This window comes from Ambystoma mexicanum, chromosome 8 (genome assembly GCF_040938575.1).
Source record: "Ambystoma mexicanum isolate Mex_15411 chromosome 8, UKY_AmexF1_1, whole genome shotgun sequence".
NCBI classification, from domain to species: Eukaryota; Metazoa; Chordata; class Amphibia; order Caudata; family Ambystomatidae; genus Ambystoma; species Ambystoma mexicanum.
The window spans coordinates 735,281,905-735,303,056 of record NC_090929.1 but is presented as its reverse complement, the minus strand read 5'-3'; the positions used below and the strand labels follow the sequence as shown (position 1 = coordinate 735,303,056).

General features: G+C 44.4%; 1 protein-coding gene across 4 annotated transcripts in view; it reads right to left on the bottom strand.

Annotated features, from left to right (window-relative positions):
• Window positions 1–21,152, bottom strand: part of ZFAND4 (zinc finger AN1-type containing 4) — a 445,788-nt gene that overhangs the window by 291,550 nt on the left and 133,086 nt on the right. The window contains exon 2 of one of the 4 annotated variants that reach the window (XM_069610550.1): window positions 17,818–17,995. The exons of the other annotated variants lie outside the window; for them this stretch is intronic. The gene's annotated coding sequence lies outside the window, so the exon portion shown is untranslated. The remainder of the gene's footprint in view (window positions 1–17,817; window positions 17,996–21,152) is intronic. 4 annotated transcript variants of the gene reach the window in all.

The window sequence follows — 21,152 nt, the reverse complement described above, 5'->3', positions numbered from 1 at the left end:
GTAGGAACACATTAAAGATTAAAGGGGAGCAACTAACAGACCTCACGGATATGCTTAAGCCAGCTATATGGCAAATAACTAAAGCAAAAGACACTACCACCATTAATTACTGTGGCTGTTTGAAGCCTTTGAGACGAAGAAGGGCTATGTCAACAAGCCAACTATCCATCATCTGCATGTATTCAATTCAGTTCTTATGGAGTAAAAGAAATCAATCTACAGCTTGATTCGCAGTTTGAATGCCCATACTACAACGGAATCCAAATTTGAGGTTCGCAAATTAAAACCATATAGAAACTGGTGTAAGCTTTACAAGAAAAGGCTAATCCAAAGAGATGCAGAAAATATGCTCCAAAAAATAAGAACGAATACAGCGGAAATTTGGTCAACCATTAACTCACTGGATGCACCACAGCAGGCCCTGATTGCCAATCAGATTACTGCAGCCCAGTGCATAACATACTTTTCAAAATGTTCTGATGAAGAAATACAGGACCTGCCTACAAAAGCCAAGGAATAGCAAACCTTGGGAACAACTAGGCATTAATGTGGAACCCATCAAAGATATTCTACTCTAACAAAAATTCTAGAGCGCCAGGTACCGACGGGATGACCAATGCCTTGCTCAAAGAAGATCCTTTGAGATGGTCGATTTTTCTGAGGACACCGTTTGATCACATCATGAAAACTCATTCTATTCGGACCACATGGAAAAAAAGAAAACAGGATCTCAAATTGACCCTAGCAATTACTGCCCGATTGAGTTGTTGGACATGGCAGGGAAGGTATTTGCCTCACTTGTACTGAAGACACTGGTGAAGTGGAGTATTGAAACAAATCTCCGGGAACTAATGGCAAGCTGGCTTCATGAAGGGTGTGGGAACAGCGCTGAACATCTTGGTGATAAACATCTTGAAATCACAAGTAGAAAGAAGCAAACACAAGAACATCTTTATGGCTTTCATAGACCTTTGATACTGTCAGTCGCCCGAATCTATGGCAAAAACTACAACGCTGCGTATGTCCTAATAACACACTAGACGCCATTCAAGATCTGTACTCTGAGACATCCCTGCAAGTGAGATTAGACAGATTGGGCCTGCTGATAAAAGAAATACTGACTATCAAGGGGCTGAAACAGGGGTGCCTATTGGCACCAGAACTATTTAACTTGTTTATTTCTGACATAGAAGACGCCTTTGAGAACATAAGATGTTTCCCACCCAAAATTGGAACCACCAAGAAAGGATGAATCCTATACGCAGACAATGTAGTTCTGCTGGACCAAACCCCAGTAGGACTACAGAGACAACTTGTTGCACTGCAAATCTATGAGGAAACAAACGGCCTTAAGATCAATCCTAAGAAGTCATGTATCATGTCTTTTCGGGGAAGAAAGGCAAGGTCATCTAGGAAACTGGATGTATGGTCCTTGTTGGGACAGAATATTCTGAAAGTAAAACCATTCACATAACTGGGCATGTGCTTGAATACAAACAAAGGGACGGCCCGAGATTGGAATTCTTGAGAGCAAAAGCTGTAAACTTGGAAAGTCAGGGCAGGCTACTGATGAAAATATTTTGTGGATTCTCTATGTCCCCACTCTTATCATTTTACTGTATGAAGCTCGTTCCAATACTTTCATATGGAGCTGAAGCATCCTTTACATTTGGAGTGGAAAACTGGTCTAAGATCGAGGGGCTATTTTGGAAGAGAGTACTTAGTCTACCCAAGAGTACCCCAATCCAAGCCATTCGAATGGAGTTAAGTCTTACAGAAATAAAAACAACAGTCGTCTGGAAGTCCCTCTCCTTGTATAGGAAATGTGTAGATGATTCAAACAGGAGGCTTTAAGGCCCTGAGAGAAACACTGGAATTTAATAGTGACACTACATTATCAGAATGGAGAATGATATGCCGGACAATCATTTTGGACCTAGGTGAATCTGAAGCAACCCTGTGGGAAAATCCAGACAAGGTGAAGAAAAAAACTATTCACGCAAGACTGGATTACAACCTATGAAGAACGTGAGCAATTCAAACTCTTATTGAAGGCCTTTTCAAGAAGCAAGAAAGTTGAATACTTTACCCAAATATCTTTTGTTGTTTCCAAAATGGTACTTTAGGGACCAGTTTATGAGGTTTCGGCTGAATTTGCTACCAACGAGGGAGATATTGAGCAAGAGAACGAGTAATGAAGATGGAACAACCTATAGACTATCAGCAGGAGGATTCGAATGAAACCCTAAAACATCTTGTACTGTTCTGTCCGGCGATGAAGAATACCAGATTGAGCTTATCAACTGAATTTACCATGAAACACGGCTCTCGATCGATGATGGAGTGGTGGACAGAGCTTTTGGAGAGGGAACCATATTGCTTTAACCTTGGCGTTAGTAAAATAGCTTTTAAATTCTTTTTCGAATATCAATTATATAAAATATGAACTGGAGTGAACAGAGAATAGATCTGATAATATGGAATTATAAAGACTTGTTTTTCTTTTAATGCTTGATGAGAAATGGCAAAAGGTTGACTATCGATTATCCATATATAGATTTTAATAAATATATATATATTTTTTAAAGTGCTATGGAACATGCTACCATACATAGCGATCTACAAAGATGAGATGGACATTTTTCCAGTAAACAGCTCTTGTAATAGTTTAATGGAGAGTCTATAGATGCCCAAGCTGACCTCATAACTAGCTTTTTAGAATGCATTTCATGTCTCAAAATGCATTCCCACTAGCCATTGCCTAGCGATAATGGAGTCTTGGCGAGCAAGAAAATGGTGTGTTATGTATATGTGGAGAATTGACGGGTTGAGCTACTTTTAGTACCTGGCAAGTAGTTGCAACTGGAAAGGTTTACCCCTCATCTGTGATTATACAGAAGGGTAACCCTAGAAAACAGATACAGAGGCACCCATGAAATAAACCTTGGTTTACTAGTTTATTCATCCATTTCTGTCACAGTTAAATCACTTTAATTGGACTAGATGTAAACATTATGCTCCTTTAGAAAGAAACCACTTTACATGACCTGTAATAGCACAGTGCCAGTAGCGTCCCATCTCTTGTCTCGGTCTGACTAGAACAAACTGCAGGCACCGGAGAGCTTTAACCACCACCATCGGTTTCAGACTGTTGACCCGTAGGTTTCACAAATGCCTATGTAGCTGGAGCATGCCACTGACCCATTGAGCTACCGTGCTTGTCATTCTACATTGACAGTTTCTTCCTCCTGCCAATATGCCCCCTGGGGTAAAAATGCCATAGTGCGAGCTTCGTGGCATGAATGCAAGTTTTCCACATGCACACTAATCCTCACTTGCCAAGAGTGAATTATAACTTGCAATGGCTAGTAATAAGTGCAAATTGAAGTCTGCGCCCATGTATCAATTTAGAGAACTTTGAGACAAGGTGTTAAAAACATGTTCTCCAGTAGAAAAAAGATTAGTTTCAGAGATCTGCCGATTTTGGTGTACCAAAAGGATTCTGACACTTAAAGTGCTCTTTAACTTACAATCCCCTAACATGATAACCCAAAGAACAATTGAATTTAAGGAGGTGCCGAAAACCCGGATGCAAATTTCACAAAAAAAATGCTTAGGAACACCTGAGGTGCTAGGTACCATTAGGAACACTTTAACTGCTTGATTTGTTAATTCGGCAGACACTTCTACCACAAACCGGAACCCGAGAGGTGTTGAAGATCATGAGGAGAGCTTCTACCTAAAATATATATTTTTTTATTTTTATTATTTGTTTAATCAGATTTTTACAAAAAGTTAGCAAAGTAAACGAAGTAAATTATTCTCAGCTTTTGTCTCCTATTCATTAGTCTAGCAAAGTCACCAGTATGTTTATAGGAGTTATTTCTGATGAAACATGTTCACAATGTGCTCAAGAATATTTGCCGTTGCAATTTGCCACCAAGTTCTGTCACCACCAATCAGCCTGTGCCACCATGTCTCTTCATTTGGTGGAGTGTCTTTCCCAAATAGGTTGTTCTGATATCGTAGTCTAATCAGATAAGTTCCTGAGCATGAGAGCAACAGATGCTGTATGGTTTCTTTATTATTATTATTATGAGCCAGCATTTTTTGGCAGCAGCAACAGTTGGCGGTCAGGGAAAGGCCTCTGATGGGAAGAATTTCATTTGTTTCTAGCAGATTGAGCCTGGCTCTTAAGATTAGATCACGGGCGGCTTTATTTAGAAATTTCATTATGAAGTTTTGTAGTTCATTTAATTTTTTTGTGTTATGCAGTAAATGTAAAGTCAATTTGTTTTTGCCACCATTTCTGTAGTCTTTGCCCAATCTAGTTCTTTGATTTTTCATAGCACCTCCCTGGATTCTGAATGAGCTCATCTTCTTGGCTAACAAGTCCAGTAACGATTCATTTTCATTTTTCCATCTTATTAGTAGCTCACATCTGTCATCTTGCATTTCTTTGTTAATCATTTTGTATAGTTGGTTGCTGCCTGCCATGCTGCATTTCCTGTGTATGTAGCATTAAGGAATTGCATCTTACAGTGCATTGGAGTGACAGAAGGCTCAAATCACGTCTGATGGTTACTCCAGATGTTGAATTAGGGAGACCTAGAACAGATAGCCAGAAAGCAGCTTCGAATTTAGGCCAAATTTCGCTTGTAATTGTTGGCATTGCCTCAACCCCATACGTCACAGAGGGGACTACCTTCATTTTATATAAATTGATTGTCGGAATCAGTGAATATCGGCCAAATTTGTTGTCAATGACTTTTGCCTGAGCACCAGATTTTTGATTTTTCCTTGTAGAATTACTTGCATTGCAGTTTCACGTTTGGAGCTGTCCAGAGTGACTCCCAGATATTTAAAGTTCTGCACTGTCTCTATTTCTGTTTCTGCCATGTACCATTTGTGTTTATTTGTTTTTCTGATGGCTTTTTGCAAGATCATTACTTTTGTTTTTTCTTTGATCTCTAGATGATTTTGTCTTGTCTTTTGAGCAGGTTATTTAATTGATGCTGTAGACCAATGGGCGTATGGCCAAATTATGTGAGATCGTCTGCATACAAGAGCTGCAAATTCGTTGCACCTCCAATTTTTGGTGGAAATGCTCGCACCGCCGCTTCTGTATTCTGAAAATCACCTATATAGGCCAGGAAGAGAGATGATGCTGACGGGCACCCTTGCTTTACCCCACGTGTGGTTAGGATCTCTGCCAATAGATCCACCTGTCAATTTAATCATACTCTCATTGTTGTTCTGAAGTGTAGGGCATGTATTGGCGCCAGAATTTCTTTTGGACAATTCCAGTCTAAGTGTTTCTTCCAAAGGCGATGTCTTTCTACTCGATCAAACACCTGTGTGAACTCGATAAATATGGCAAAAAGACATGGGCCGTGTTGTAATGCTTTACTCTTCAGGACACGGAGCAAGAGAATGTTGCCGGCAGTCCCTGCGTTTTTTTATCCTGCTTGTAGATGGTCGTTACAATTCGCAGATGCTGCCCAGGTTTGAAATGTTTTCATCAATAGTGACCCAAACTCTTTACCAATAGCATCAAACAGTGCTATGGGATGAAAATTATGAGGGTCACTCTTATTCCCTTTTTTGTAAATCGGGATCACTATAGCCGAGGTCCAAGATGGTGGAAAGTGACTTCGTCTCTGCACATCTTCGGAAGATTATGCCGAGTAGCACTGCCCATTATGCGGGATGGGTTTTTAGCTCAAAATGGGTGATTCCATCGGGCCCTGGAGTTTTTGAGCTTTTTAATTACATCTTCCATATCTTCCCTATTTTTGAGATTGATCCAGTCGGAGTTGTCATGGTGAACATCCTCTTTGTGTTAGTCACAGACGGATTGAAACACAGTTTTAAAATGTGTTTCCCCAAGAGTGTTGCCCAATATTGTTTGGTATTACGTCTGCCATTGGTGTATCGATAGATCTGAGCAGGGACCAAAAGCCTCTCGAATTGTGGGTGCTTATGGCTTTGGCGATGGATTCTGCGTCCTGTTGGTAGAGCTAAGCTCTCTGTTGTAAGAGTGATTTCTCGGTTTCAGAGTACTTCTTACTTGCCGACTGGTGTTTATACGACATGAGAAGTGGTTGGTAATCAACTGATTTTGCTTCCTCCGTTTGCCCACGAGACTTGTATTTTCTCGTCAATTCTTTGATGGCGTTTGCAGTTAATTTAATTTGAGATCCTTGCATGTTGGTCACAATTTGCATATTCATCCTTTCATTTTTCCTGCAGGGGATGTTCCACATTTCCAGCAGATTGTGATCACTGGCAATTGTTCGCAGTACCTCAAAGGAGGTTGTCAACTGCAGCAAGGATTTTGAAACAAAGATGTAATCGATTGTGGCACGCGAATCAGCATGTTCCCATGTCGGTGGCCTATTTTGTTGCGTGAATACGGTGTCTAAATTGTGTAGCTCTCTTGACCGTTATATCTGACCAGGCTTTCCCTCGGCATTCAGCCAGTGATGTCTTAAATTTGGCTTGTTTTGACTTAACCGTTTGATACATTGCATTTAGGTTGCCGCAGATGAGTAGGTAGGGCGCCATAAGTGTTGCCATTGTCTCATCGATCACATGCTCTAGCATTGCGATGAACTTTACAGATTCGATGGCTGCTGGGTCCCAATAAGTGTTAACAATGACTGTGTTTCGGTTAATTGATTCACTCGCATTGTTCTTTGGATCCCATGTTGCAGTGACTACAGGTACAGATGAGTTGGCAATCAAGATTTTATCCATGGACAGACCACAGCCATTTTGACACACTGTTAGAATACCTGAGGAAGGGCGACCAAGATTGTCCCTTAGACGCTGGCGCAATCGCGATTTCATACGCCTCTATGGACGGAGGTTGGGACAGCCATGTCTCCTGCAGACATATGATGTCCTATGCTCCCAAGTTTACATCACCAGGAACCGTTAGGTGCAGATATCCTCTTGTATTCCACGAGCACAATTTCAAGTTATGCTGGCGAGCTTCCCTTTTGACATTCCGTTGGCTGATTGTGATCTTTAAACTCGAATTGCTATTTGTAAATGTGTGAGGAGAGCGCTTTCGGTAGCCATGCCCAGATCCCAGGTCTGTTTTCAGGTTTGTTTGATGTTGCCATTTGGGGCTGATTATTCTGCACTGATTGAGTGATGGCTCTAGTGGTCGTGAGAGCATTTTCTTTTGTCATGCATTTAAACCCTGTGGAGTACATAAGCTCAAGAGGTGCAGAAAGGCACTGAAATTGTAAGTGCACTCAGATGATCGAGACGGAATGCAGTCAAAGCAAGTGAGCAACTCTGAATAGAAATGTGTGCAACAGAATACACTAGACTGTGACATATGAGAGTAGACAGCCATATTATGTGCAAGACAGTTATAAGTGAAAATGTCAGGAAGGAGAAACTGAAATTGAAGTGAACCAAACCCCTTAGTGAAAAGCAAGTTATTCCTGCTAAAGAAAAGGAAAAAATAAAAGAAATCCTGTATATCCCCAAGAGGAAAATGTTAATGAAAAGTCTCTGTAACCCACAGTTAGGGCTAAGGAACAGCAGTCCATACTGTCTAGACACTGGTCTGATCCCAGGGGTGGCTTCTTAAAAGCTGGCAATATCAGCTCCTCCAAGGGCTTTATACCTGTCCCTATGATAGACAGATGTTAAATGTTCCAGTAAGGATTAGAGTTGTGCCTTAGATGTGCTTGGTAGACTTTAGCAGATTCCATTCACCTCACCCTTTCAACTCCATCTAATACTCCCTTCGCTCCTCCCACACCTACCTTCTGTCCCTCCAATGTTTCACTCTTCCTATCTCCTGCCTCCACCATTGAAGTCTTCTTGTTCTGAAGAGTGCGGCTTGGGGCCATAAACTGCGGCCTGACCCACTTCCAAAAGGCCAATAAGCTGTGGTGACGTGGGTCCCTGGGGCCCAGAACTAACCAGAGTTCCCAGCAGCTGGGTGGAAGCCAATTGGGAACTCCAAATAAGCCCCACTTTGACCCATGCTGGTTGCTGCTAATCGACCCATTTGGCATGGGAAAGGCAGGCCTCCGTCCTCTGCTCTCCCACTTACCTTAGCCAACAATGTTGTCCATGGCAGCAGTGTTCTCAAAACAACACTGCCTCCTGCGCTTACAACTTGGCTGCAGCAAAGCTAGTTACCCACACAGTGCTTTGGTGGTCCAGGGCAGGCATGCAGTCTTGCATGCTGCACCAGTAGTCTCTCACTCCGGCGACTTGCACGCCACTCTGGCTGTCCCTCAGACACGCTACCACTGCAGACGTGGGCAGACTGCTGAGTTCAGGGCACTTTCACCACAATAAACTACTGAACTTGCATCGTGGATTCCAGGGCCAAAGTGGGGAAGGAAGGAACGTTTGCAATGGTTAAAACTGGACTAGATTAAACTACAGGCTGCACCTTTCCCTTCTATAATGGAGCATAGGAGCAAGGTGGCAGCAACTGACTTAGCCTGTGAGGAAACTGTTTCTACAGCCATCGAAAGTGCATAACTTTAGAGAAAAACTTTTTTACTCATGTAAACTACGCAGCGCATTGCTACTACTATAGATTTGCTACCGCTACATGTTTCGTTACTGCTTCTGCCACAGGTTTGTTAATGCTTGAACTACATGTTTTGGGAACTGCTGCTGTTCCACGTCTGCAACTGCTAAAGATATGGGTTAGCCACTAATAAGGCCATGTGCTAGACAGTGCAGACATCGTCGCTGCATTATGTGATGTCTGCTCACAGGCAGCAGACGTAGGTGTAGGAATCAGGTTTTGGTAGGTTTCGAAGACACAATTAAGAGTGGACACCGTCTAAGGTGTGGGGAACATGCCTCAATGTTGTATGCATCGTGAATGTGCTTTTCCCTGTTCTCCCTCAAAAGAACAAGTTACTTACCAACTGTAATGTTCTTTCGATTGGATGTTCCTGCCACGTATTCGTCATCTTATATATTCTTAACTTCAGCTTGCTGCTTCTGAATTTTTATTTCTTCTCTCCACCAGAGGGCGCTCCTCTCGAGGCCACGACATCGATGTCCCTCGGCGGCATCCGTCGAGCACCGACGTCATCCACTCTATAAGAGCCTCGAGCGCACCCATTGGCTTCAGTTCTGTTTTTTCAAATATTGTAGCCCATGGATTTTAATTAATGGTGTGCCTCTTTTGACCCAAGCCTTAAAAGAATGGAGTGTAATTCACGTAAACTGTACTGTGGGGTTGGTTGGGAGGGTCGATGAGGAATACGTGGAAGGAACATCCAATCGAAAGAACATTACAGTTGGTAAGTAACTTGTTCTTCGAATGGATTGTGTCCTCCCACGTATTCCTCATCTTAGATAGACTCCCAAAGCAGTTTTGTCTCGGAAGTGGGTGTACAGAATGTTTTCTAATTGTGTACAGAGTGGAGTACATATTTAGCAAACAGACTTCCTTGAGAAGAAGTCGAGTCCAGAGCATAATGTTTTATAAAAAGGTATGCATGGATAAGATAGGTTAGGTTATTTATGACGCGCTTAATACCTAGAGGTTTCTAAACGCCGACCCGGGGATCGAACCTGTGTTGCTGCGTGTCGTCTTGCTTCCAAGGCGAGCACGTTGCCGCCGAGCTATCCTCCCAAGATGGATGACCATGTGGCTGCTGCACAAATATTTTGTACAGCGACACCCCTTTTTAGTGCTTTTGAAGTTGCCATGCCCCTGGTTAAGTGAGCTCTCAGTCCATCAGGTGGTTCTTTCCCAGCCAATCTATAGCATTCTGTTATAGCCAAAATTATCCATCTAGATAATGTTTGTTTAGTTACCGCAAGTCCCAGTTTGCGGCCAGTGTACCCCACAAAAAGTTGATCACACTGACGTACTTTTGCCAATCTTGAAATGTAGAAACTAAGAGCTCTTCTGGGATCTAGTCTATGTAGCCGCTCCTCTTCTTTGTAGGTAGTTATTTTCTGTGACCTATGAAAATCCGAAACAATTTTTGGCAAAAAAAGATGGTTTAACTCTAAGTTGTTCTTATGAAAGATAGTGTGAGGAGGACCGCTAGAAAGCACCTGTAACTCACTTACCGTGCAGGCTGATGTCAATGCTACAAGAAGTATTGTTTTCAAAGTAAGGAGCCTTAGCGGACAAGAGTGTAAAGACTCAAATGGAATGCATGTGAGGAATTTCAGAACTAAGTTCAAATCCCACACTGGAACCTGAAAAGGTATTGGTGGAAATACATTATTTAAACCTTTTAAGAATTGAATTGTTAAAAAGGTATCTTGAAGTAAGATTCTTCCTCTGAAGAGCGCTTAAAAATGGATAGCGCTGCAAAGTATCCCTTTATGGTACCAACCTGGAGCCCCAGATTATCTAAATGTAATAGAAAAGATAAAATTGTGGGGATATTACATTGAAATGGGTCCACATTCTTTTCTCTGCACCAGTTACTGAACTTGTTCCCAAGACACCGATACAGAGATTTGGTTGCTGGCCTTCTGGTAGAAAGCAAAATCTCCATCACGTCATCCAGAAGATCCCAATCCTTATATCTCAACCTCTCAGAAGCCATGCGTGAAGGTTGAGTGTGTTGACCTCCGGATGGAGAACATGACCTTCCTCTCGCGAGAGAAGATCCTCTCTTCTTGGAAGACGTATTAGAGGGCAGATGGACATATCCAGAAGGTCCGGTTATCACGTTATCCTGGCCCAATCCGGGGGAATTAGGATCATGGTCTTCCTGAACTTTCTCAACCTCCTGATTACTTGAGGGATCACAGGGACTGGAGGGAATGCATACAGGAGTGGAAACTCCCAGTCCACCACAAACGCATCCTGTTGAGCTTCTCTCGGGGGGTGGGGGCGGGGGGGGGGGATCCCTTGAGCAGTCTAGTTCACACTTTGGTTTGGTACCGGTCGCAAACAGATCCACTTGATGGGGTTCCACAAATGGCAAAGATCTCTTGAATGACTTCTTGAGCTATCTCCCACTCGTGGGAGACTGTGCTCTGCCTGCTCAGAGCGTCCGCTGCTGTGTTTTGCTCTCCGGCTAGATGAATTGGCAACAGAGAGATCCCTTCTTGTATTGCCCAGAGCCAGAGTTGCATCGCTTCTCTGCACAGTGGTAGTGACCTCACTCCTCCTTTCTTGCTGAGATAGTACATGGCCACTGTGTTGTCCGTCATTATCAGGACATTCATCCCCCGTACAGAGGGCAGGAAGGCCTTCAGCGCTAGTCTGATTGCCCTCAACTCCAAAAGGTTGATATGTAGTTTGGACTCCAATGGAGACCAGCGACCGCTGATTGTCAGATTGTTGGTATGGGCTCTCCACCCCTTGACTGAGGCATCCTTTACTACTGTTATCTCCGCCCATGGTTCCAAAAAGATTCTCCTCTGAGGATATGATGTCCGCAAGCCCACCATCGTAGATCCTGTGCTACTTTGGCTGGAACCTGCAACAGATCCGACATTTCCCCTAAGAATTGGGACCATTGAGTCCCGAGAGCCCATTGTAGGGATCTCATTCTCAATCTGGCTTCTGGTACAAGAAAAATGCAGAATGCCATCAGGACGAGCAACCTGAGAAAATCAAAGGCTGGAAGATACTGGGCATTTTGGAATTTTGTTACCATCTGCAGAATGTGGTGAGCTCTCTCTTCGAGAGGCGAGGCTTTGCCCGAGCAAATATCCAGAACTGCTCCAATAAACTGGAGTTTGTGTTGGTATCATGTTTGAATTTTTTTCATTCAGAGAAAATCCCAGTCTGTGAAGGAAGTGACAAGTCCTCGACAAATGATCCCGGGCTTGCTCTGGAGAGCGTGCCCTGATCATCCAATCGTCCAGATAGGGGTAGACCTGAATCCCCCTTCTCCTGAGACTCGCTGCCACTACCGCCATCAACTTGACGAAAACTCTTGGGGCAGAGGTTAACCCGAATGGCAGAACTCGAAATTGATAGTGAGAATAACCAATCGCAAACCTCAGGTACTTTGTGCTCGAGATGGAATGGCACATGAAAGTAAGCATCCTGAAGGTCCAATGATACAAACCAATCCTGGAGCTGGAAAGCCGGAAGGATCGGAGAAAGTGTGACCATCTTGAACTTGTCCTTCCTTAGGAACTAGTTCAAGTTTCTCAAGTCCAAGATGGGTCTCAGTCCTCGGTCTTTCTTTGGGATGAGGAAATATGGGGAATACCAACCCTTGTTCCTCTCCGCTACAGGTACATGTTCTATTGCACCTTTCTGTAGCAGGGTTTAGACTTCCTGCAACAGAAGCGGATCTGGATGTTTGACAGAGTTGTACCCCGGGGGGGGTGATTCTGAGGTTTCTTTAGAAAAGGAAGGCAGTAACCTTGGGATACTGTTTCCAGTCCCCAAGCATCTGAAGTAATGCCCCGCCATTCTTCTAGATGCTGTGAGATTCTGGCTCCCACTGGGGTCTTGTGGGACAAAACCTCAGAGTGGTTTTGCGGCAGCTGCAGCAGCGGCTGAAGGGACAGATGCCGCTGCTGGGGCAGATCTAGCACCTTTTCCTTGCCCCGAGGAAATTTTCTTTGACCTCTGACTGGCCTGTCCTCTTCCTTTTCCAATGGAAGAATAACGAAAAGGACGACCCCTCTAGGAAGAGGAGCCTGTGTAGAGGTGTTGCTGAGGTATTCTTATAGCGGCACTGAGAGATTTAGCCGCTGCTTTGGAGGCCTGCAGTTTCTCCAGACTTTCATCCTCCTTGCTGCCAAACAACCTAGGGCATATTAAGAAGCCTGGATTGCACATCCAGTGCAAAATCAGACTTTCTTAGCCACGCAAATCTACGTAGCACCGTGCTAGTTGCCATGGACCTACTGATACTATCAGCTGTGTCCAAACCTGACTTAAGGCATTCTCCCGAAGCCTCCTTTCAATACCTTATTATGGATAGAAAGCCATCACGCTCTTCACCTTCTGGGATGTGTTCAGCTGCCGCTGACATGCAGTCCCACAGGGTATATGTGAACCTTGCCAAGGTACAGATTACATTAGTAGACCTCAAAGCCATACTCCCTGATGTAAAAATCTTCCTAGACCATGCATCCACCTTTTTATCATCCCTATCTGGAGGGATTGTAGGGTATGCAGCATTTCTTGTCGAAGTGGCTGCTTGTACTACCAGACTTTCTGGAGTTGGGCGTTTGCTCAGGTATTCTGGATCAGAATTGCAGGGTCTATATTTAGACACAAATGTTTTATTTACTGCCGGGATGGCTTCAGGGTGTTCCCATGCAGAATTAACCCTTCTTTGCAAGGCAATGTGAAATGGAAGAATGGGGTCTTGCTGAGGTGTTCCTTATAGAATATCAGCATGTCATCATCATGACAGACTGGCAAATTTCTACCCCACCCCATAAATTCAGTAACTCTATTCATACGTTTTCTGTAACCCGCATCAGCCTGCTCTGATGGGTCTGGCTTATCAAATTCGTACTCTGGAGATGTGCCCAGACCACTTGCTGTTTGCAGACATTCTTGTAAATCCTGAATTTTTGACTGAGGATAAATTAATTCCTGTGGAACAGATCTTGTGCTAAAGTTAACACCAGCAGAGGTGATTTCTTCATCTGCTGATGAGGATTCTCCCTCAGATAGATGACATGGTCCTAAAAAAATCATGTCTACTCAGGTTGAAAAACCTTTTTTGGTAATGTAGGTTTTTCCCTTGTTAAAGGCTTGGGCATCGTCGAAAACATCGATGCCGTTACCACAACCTTTGATGTTGTTGAGGGAACCTTCGATGACCTTGAGGTAATCGTCGAGGGAATTGTGGAAACTGTCGAAGGAGCCTTCGAAGTTATCGATCGTGTACTCGACGTAACTTCCTTTGAAAGAGTTGTCGATGTCTTGTACTCGAGAGCCATCAAAGTCTTCGATGGCGTATGATGTTTCGATGCCATTTTGTTTCCCTCTACCTTCGATTTATGCACCGGAAGGTCTTTTCCATGAGGTGATCGGAAAGAGTCCCTAGATCACACCCTCGACGACTTTGTCGGATTTTCTTGTTTTGGACCTTCCACTGTCAGGTTTTTCGCGAGTAGGGTCATGGTCTTCTTTAGCCTGTTTTGAGGGGTTCTGGGCCGCGTTCTCAAAAATCTTTGGCATGGAAACTCGAAAGGCTTCCCATTTACTCAGAGAATCATGCTTCGAAGGGCATGCTATAACCTCCTCCGAAGACGTCGAGGAAGAAGAGGGAGATCGAGGTTGTCTTTTCTTTGTCTTTTTGGATGACGAAGAAGACTCTCGATCTACTCCTCGACCTTTGTTTTTTATGATGTTTTTTCGAAGACTCGGACGAGTCTTACCCCTTCGAAGTAGACTTCGATGAACCATCCCCCCATCGCCAGTTTACCTCTGCGTTCTTTTAAGGCCTTATGGGTCATTGACTGGCACGAACCACAGTCTTCAATTCGGTGGTCGGAACTGAGGCACCAAAGAATGTGTGGATCAGTCAAAGACATTTTCTTTCCACATTTTAGACATTTTTTTAAATCCCGTCTTCGGTGTGGAAGGGTTAGATGAAAACGACATTTGTTTTTCTTTTCACAAAAGACTGAAGCGCCGTTTGAAACGATCCGAAGCGAAGCTAACGGAAAAACAGAACTGTAGCCAATGGGTGCAATCGAGGCTCTTATACAGTGGATGACGTCAGTGCTCGACGGATGCAGGCGAGGGACATCGACGTTGCAGCCTTGAGAGGAGCGCCCTCTGATGGAGAGAAGAAAAAAAATTCCAAAGCAGCAAGCTGAAGGTAAGAATATCCAAGATGAGGAATACGTGGGTGGACAAAATCCACTCGAACTATCCATTTAGTTTCCCTTATCCTCGTTGCACTTTCCCAAATTTCCCTACCCTATCCAAAACCTCTCCCTGACCCTCTTCCCTCAATGGCTGCCTCATGGGTAAGCGGTTATTGTATAAATTAAGAACCCGTGACAATCAACGTGGGAAGGCTGTTTTCCATTAGAATTCCGTAGTTGGGGAGTGAGTATTAACCCACTCTAACCGATGCGCTGAACACTACTCCTACCATTCCAGTCAAACTACTTTATTTGGCTTTGGGCCATCAAAGCACATCCTAACAAAGACATTTCTAAAATAGCATTATATTGTCTCAAGTGACAAAGCGAAAACAGAAAACAGAACAGGGGTTGCTAATGAGCCTCTGATAACAAATATTCAAGACTGTTGGAACTAAAGAATACAAGACACTTATTTGGCGATGTAAAGCACTTCTATCTACACAGTTCCTCAAACCCACTGCCACTTCAGCTTCCAGGACGTCAAGGGCCTGGGGGGGAGTGGGGGTCAACTGGTGAGATCCACACCAGATAAAACATTGATCATAGAGGTATTCGAGTGAACCACTCTGTTCCAGGGTCAGGCAACAGGCAGACTACAATCCCACTTCTGGGTGACCGTTCATACCCCTCAAAACGTCCCTAGCCATTTGTTTGTTCCTGAAAACCAATTAACGGAGTCTGCAGGTATGTCGCTAGTCAATCGATGGCACCACACAATGGCATCCCTAGTCAAAAATGTACAATCCCCATAAGAGTGAAACCAGTGAAGGCATTCATTCAAGAGGGCATCCTTCGGTTCTCACCTATCTAGGGGCAATTTGGGTACCCCATGAAGAAACACGGTGGACCTACTTGCCCCCCTGTGAACAAAGCTCTTTGTCGTACACTCCCCCAAGTGGTACTTACGAGCACTGGTTGCCTTTTGACTATGGTGCTTTATACTCGATGTTAGGGGCATGGGCCACCAAGGAAAGGGGCTTATGCCCTGGTGAAGGGATTCTAGAGGGTTCTTCAGTTGCGTTAGATTTTGGTGGCTGGGCAGTCTGGAGGGGACTCAGAGTTGGAACATTGGGAGCACCAAGAGAAATAATCGGCAGAGAACACAAAAGATGGGCCTCACAGCATAAGTGCCCAAAAGATCCCCTGATGGAACCTTTAACTCCCTCCCACGCTCTCCCCTGAGCCTCAATTAAATCTAATACGTTTTTTTATGGCTGCCAATTCAGAAAGCACACGTTTGCAGGAACAAACCCGGGCAGTACGGGCCTCCGAGTGTAAAGGTTCCAAGGGGGGGCGTATTCCCCTGGATGGGAAGCTTAGATGCCCAGAGGAGGGTTTACCGAAGGAAAGAACTGGCGCCCAAGTGCACAGTCAACATGGTCTCACTCCACGTGCTAGGTGGAGCTGGGAGAGGGCTTTCCCTCATTGGGTCCTTCAGTGTCCATGTCCAATAAGTCCAAGGCAGGGGATGTGAAAGTAGAGGGAAGAGGAGCTACAACAGAGCCTAGAACCATCTGTGGATCAGGAGCCAGGCCATTGGTCCCATGGAAAGGCCTTGGTGGCATGGCAACGAACGCAGTCAGAACCAACAGGGGAATCAGTGGATCACAGACCCAGGAGAGTTTAGCTATACCGTGGGACAGCTTCTTAGTTCTGTTGCCCAAAATGTCAGAAATGGCAGCCGCGTCCATGCAAACTGGATTCCCTGCAGAGGTGGACAGATTCCTCTTGAAACATGCCTTGAGAACTTTCCGCAGAGCTTGTGTCTGTTGGGTTAGCCATGATGTTAAGGGCCCCCCCATTGAGGTCAGCTGGGGCAATTAGTGCCACCCCCCCTGAAAGCAATGAGCTTGGAGTCCAAACATTGGGTAATCTCATTTAATCGTGGATGAACCTCATCCATGGGGTAAAATGGACCCTTGGGTTTCTCAAGGGTTGTCTCCCTGATAGCTTCCCCCAAAGCAAAGATATTATCCGCAGCAACAGCTAGAGCAGGGTCCTGCCAAAGTCAATGACAATAGCATGGCCATCACCAATGCCCTCGTGCACTTGACAGCCTCCCCCTTTTCTTCATACCATCTCAATCTTACGTATTGCTTTGGGCTCTGGGTGGGCGGGCAGGTTGGAAAGGAGAGCAGACTTGCAGAGCAAAAGGGGGGGGCTCCGTCACCTCCATTTGGTTTCCTCCAACAGCGCTGCAGGGGCTGGGTCGGAACTTCAAGGTAGCAAGCACCCCCACCCATCTAGCAATGCCCATTCTCTGCACGCTCTCACCTCTGTTCAGATAACAGCCCTACTGGTCTGAAGTTCTGTGGTCCTTGCAGGCCGTTAACACCCTGGCAGGCGCAAACAACTGCGCCCTTGCCCCCCACCCCCTACAGGCTTTCACCCTAGTAGACAGGATCTGCCAGCAATGTCCACGAGGGGGTGTGGCTTCCAGCCGTTAGAGGGAAGAAAGACTTGCGGGACCCCTGGCAGTCGCAAACACCTGCGCCTCCCTGTGGCTTATACTCACTAAAACAATACCTCACCTATTACAAGAAAAGCCTTGACGCTCCATCGCTGCGTCCCACTGGTCACTTGGTCTGGACTGCCTCCTTTTCCTCCTCAGAATATCCACCTGGAATATCCATATACCCTGCTTACCATTTAAGTGCCCCTCCCCCTGTCCTGATTGGCCACCCCTCCCTACCCAATTGGGCCTATTCTTCCCTTCCTTCCTAGGGATTGGTCCTCTGGCCCCAGCTCAATGCTTCCCTGTCTTTTCCTCGGAGGGGGGGGGGGGGGGAATGTACGTGCAAGGGAAAAGCAAAACTAAAGCCCTGCCCACCGCACAAATGCAATGGCGCCCCTAGCGGGCTTTAGGCCAATGTTATATGGGACTGACTTGCTTCCAAGACCTTTACCGGTATGAATCTGGGCTAGCAATGCCCCCCACTTCATGTCCTTGTCCCTAGTGTTCTAGACTGACGCAAAGTCATAGCATACCGGTGTGGGTTAACACAGTCGCGTATGTCCCAGGGCACTGCCCTATCCTTCCTGGACTCTTGCGATTGCCATGGGATGTTGGGTTTGCAGCATCCTGGAGGGTCATTTATGCATGTTACGGTCTCGAATAGCGCTGGCGGTTTGATCTCTCGTATTCAGCAGGTTGTCCGTCGATGCTCTGTAAGGAACAGAAAAAAAAACGGCTGAGCATCGTTGGAAAGAGGCGTGGTGCGAGAAAAAGGCATACTGCTCTCGATCAAGTAGACACATGGGAAAGGGGTATTCATCTGTTCCCTCCCAAATGCCACCTTCGGCCCGTGAGCCAGGTCTGGCTCTGGATTGCTTCGTGGCAGGGCACCCCTTCTTGACCAACAGTGTGCAAGGTAGTAAAATATATAGCCATCCAAACAAAATAAAGCCATCATAATTTGACTAAGAGTGGGACTGCATTCTGTTCATACCAACTGCAGCATAGTTGGAGTCATTTTGCTAGGCCAATAGTAAGGCCTATGCCAGTAAGAATGTGCCCAATGTGCGAGATGTTGGAAGCTGTGATAGGATAAAGGCAATGTTGCCATATTTCCTTCATTCCTTGGGGTTGACTTAAAACCGCAGTGTGGTATATCATTAGAGCTTTCTGTACACAAGAGTGCATTGCCCCCAGAGTAACATTACACAACATGTTGTTGGTCTTTAAATATAGCTCTGTGTGGAGTGCCCAAGGCAGGAATGTGCGTGTATCCTGCATGTTGCAGGTTTGGATTCCATGGAGGATGACTACGTTTAGTCAGGTTTCAAAACGTGCACCGACGATTAGCCACAGACAAGTGAAAACGGGCTCTTGGAAAGTAAGAAATGGTGTGCATGCAGAAAACTGAGGGGTATGCCTGGTTCAAAGCTTTCAACTTCACATGGTTACCCTTTCATAGCACTTAGGAAGAGGAGAGGCGCCCAGTGCACCAGATGGGAGAAACACAAGCAGGGGTACAAATGTCAAGTTGCAAGCTAGTAGCTAGCCATAAAAAGTCACACGCCACCTAAATTCTACACATATACATAGCACAAGACCATTAGGGTAAGTCCCAATAGACTTCCTGAAGCCCGATTGCTGTTTATCTAAACCTTCAATTTTTCATGGGCCAGTTTTTCAGATATTGTAAGAATAATGCAGGGGGGGAGCTATGGGCCTAGAATATTCTTACAAATTGGAATGACGGGATGTTTTTTCCAGGATTTTGGTACCTCAACCAGTCTTACAATCTCTGGTTAAAAGAATTCAACAGGACATTTGCCCAGTGAACAGGGGGGGGCTTTTAAGAGTTACGCCTGGGAGACCATCTGGACCTGCCACACAAGACATTTTATTTTTTGTTACACGCCACACACCGATAGGCACACCGATAGGCCTCAGGGCGCACACATATCAGACGAACAACCAGAATCAGAAATACAGAATGCACAGGGAAATCTGAATCTTAACCAATTTTTTGACAAAACAGGTGTGTTTACTGCTTTGTTCAAGCTCGTCAGGGAGTGGATAGTTCTTATTGTTAGTGGAAGTACATTCCATTCTCGTCGAGCCACTGCTGGAAATCTACTGCCACCAAATTTGTTCAGCTTGAATGAAGGCCGTTTAAATGCATGATTACAGCTGGAGCCAAGAAGTCGGGCTGGAGGATCAATTAACAGTTGTTTCACCGGATGGGGAGGTGCAGTAGATGACCAGCATTTATAAGCAAGTGATTTGATCTTATGTGAGATCATTTGCATAACAGGTAGCCAATGCAGCTCCTTTCTGGAATCGGTAATATGATCCTGTCTGCATAGGCCAAAGAATACACATACTGCACTATTCTGGGCAAGCTGCAGTGACTGTATGTTAGAATTAGTGGTCCCTGACAAGAGGCTATTACAGTAATCGAGCCTCGAGTTCACCAAAGGTGAGGCAAGAGTGGAGCTGTTTGAGGGAAACGTAGGGCCTAATTTGGTTTAAATGTTTAATCACATATCCACAAGATGCCAGAGTGTTGCATACATGGGTCTTCATGTTCAGCTCTGCGTCAAAATAACACAACCAGTGTTTTGAGGGTGTCTATCACCAGAATCTGCTTGTTTGCAATATTGAAGCTTTTGTATGACTCATCAAGCTCAGTTACAATAAGGAGCTCCATCTTCTTATATAGGATACTTGTCCATTCATCAGCTGATAAAAGGTTTTCAATGCAAAGCCGTTTGTACATTTGGAGTATCGCTAATAAGACTCCAGAAATATACTTGTAAAGTAGGAAGAAAGGTAATGACAAACAGCTTTGCTCCAACTGTATTTATTAAGTGGATCCTTATAAATGCCCCTCTCCACTGCTAGGCTAGAACAGGCGAAGTTTCACAGAGGACCTACAAATATACAAATGAAACATTACATTGCAATGTGCCTGCCAAGGCAGGAGATGAGAAATGGATGTAAATAAACAACTTTGAATAATACATGGAGTCAAGGGAAAACATGTTGATTGTGTAAATGTTGCTCAACAATTATTCAAACTGATATACATATATGCACACAATGGTATATCTACTTACAGCACAGAAATACGATATAAACAATACTGTACGGTTGTGTGCCAAACATGACAGCATAACTCACCATCCTTATGGCATAGATCGTTTTTGTAGCCCTTCATCCAGTTTTTAAATTGTTGTTTTAACTCTTTAGAAGTTCTTAGATTCCCTAGAGACCAATATTTCTTCAATATTCTAAATATGCCTTCATTTTTTGTGTTGAATGGTCAAGTTAATGGAATTTCAAATCTAGCCCCCGTTTTATCCAAATCAAAAATATGAATACATTTATTCAGACTAGATGTGAAGTTACATGGGCTTATGGGCTTAAAAAAAATACATATGTTCGAAAAACAGTTAAACCGTTTATTAAACTTAATTACAATCTGCAGGTAAGATTTTAACCCAATTCCCGCCTGATTTGAAATTAATAAATGGGGCCCTTGAGGGAGCTTAGATATTGGGAGAATAACTTTAAAGTTACAGAAAAGTATGACGTGGTCACTAGCCCGGGTGGGAATTAAATATAACTCCTCACATTGGTTAAACAAAACTCAATTATAAGTGAGCCTGACACAAAGTAGCTCTAGGAGGAAAACTTTAAAGTCGCCATTTAATCTTTGTAGACACCATAGGATCCTCAAATCCATCCAAGCATATACACGTGGGTTCAGAGGGCTTATGTTAGGGGTCCGACGTTGTTTTACTGAAGCAATTATTCAATAATTATTTTTTTTAAATGGGGCCCAGGCCCCCCCTTAATCGCCACCCCCAGG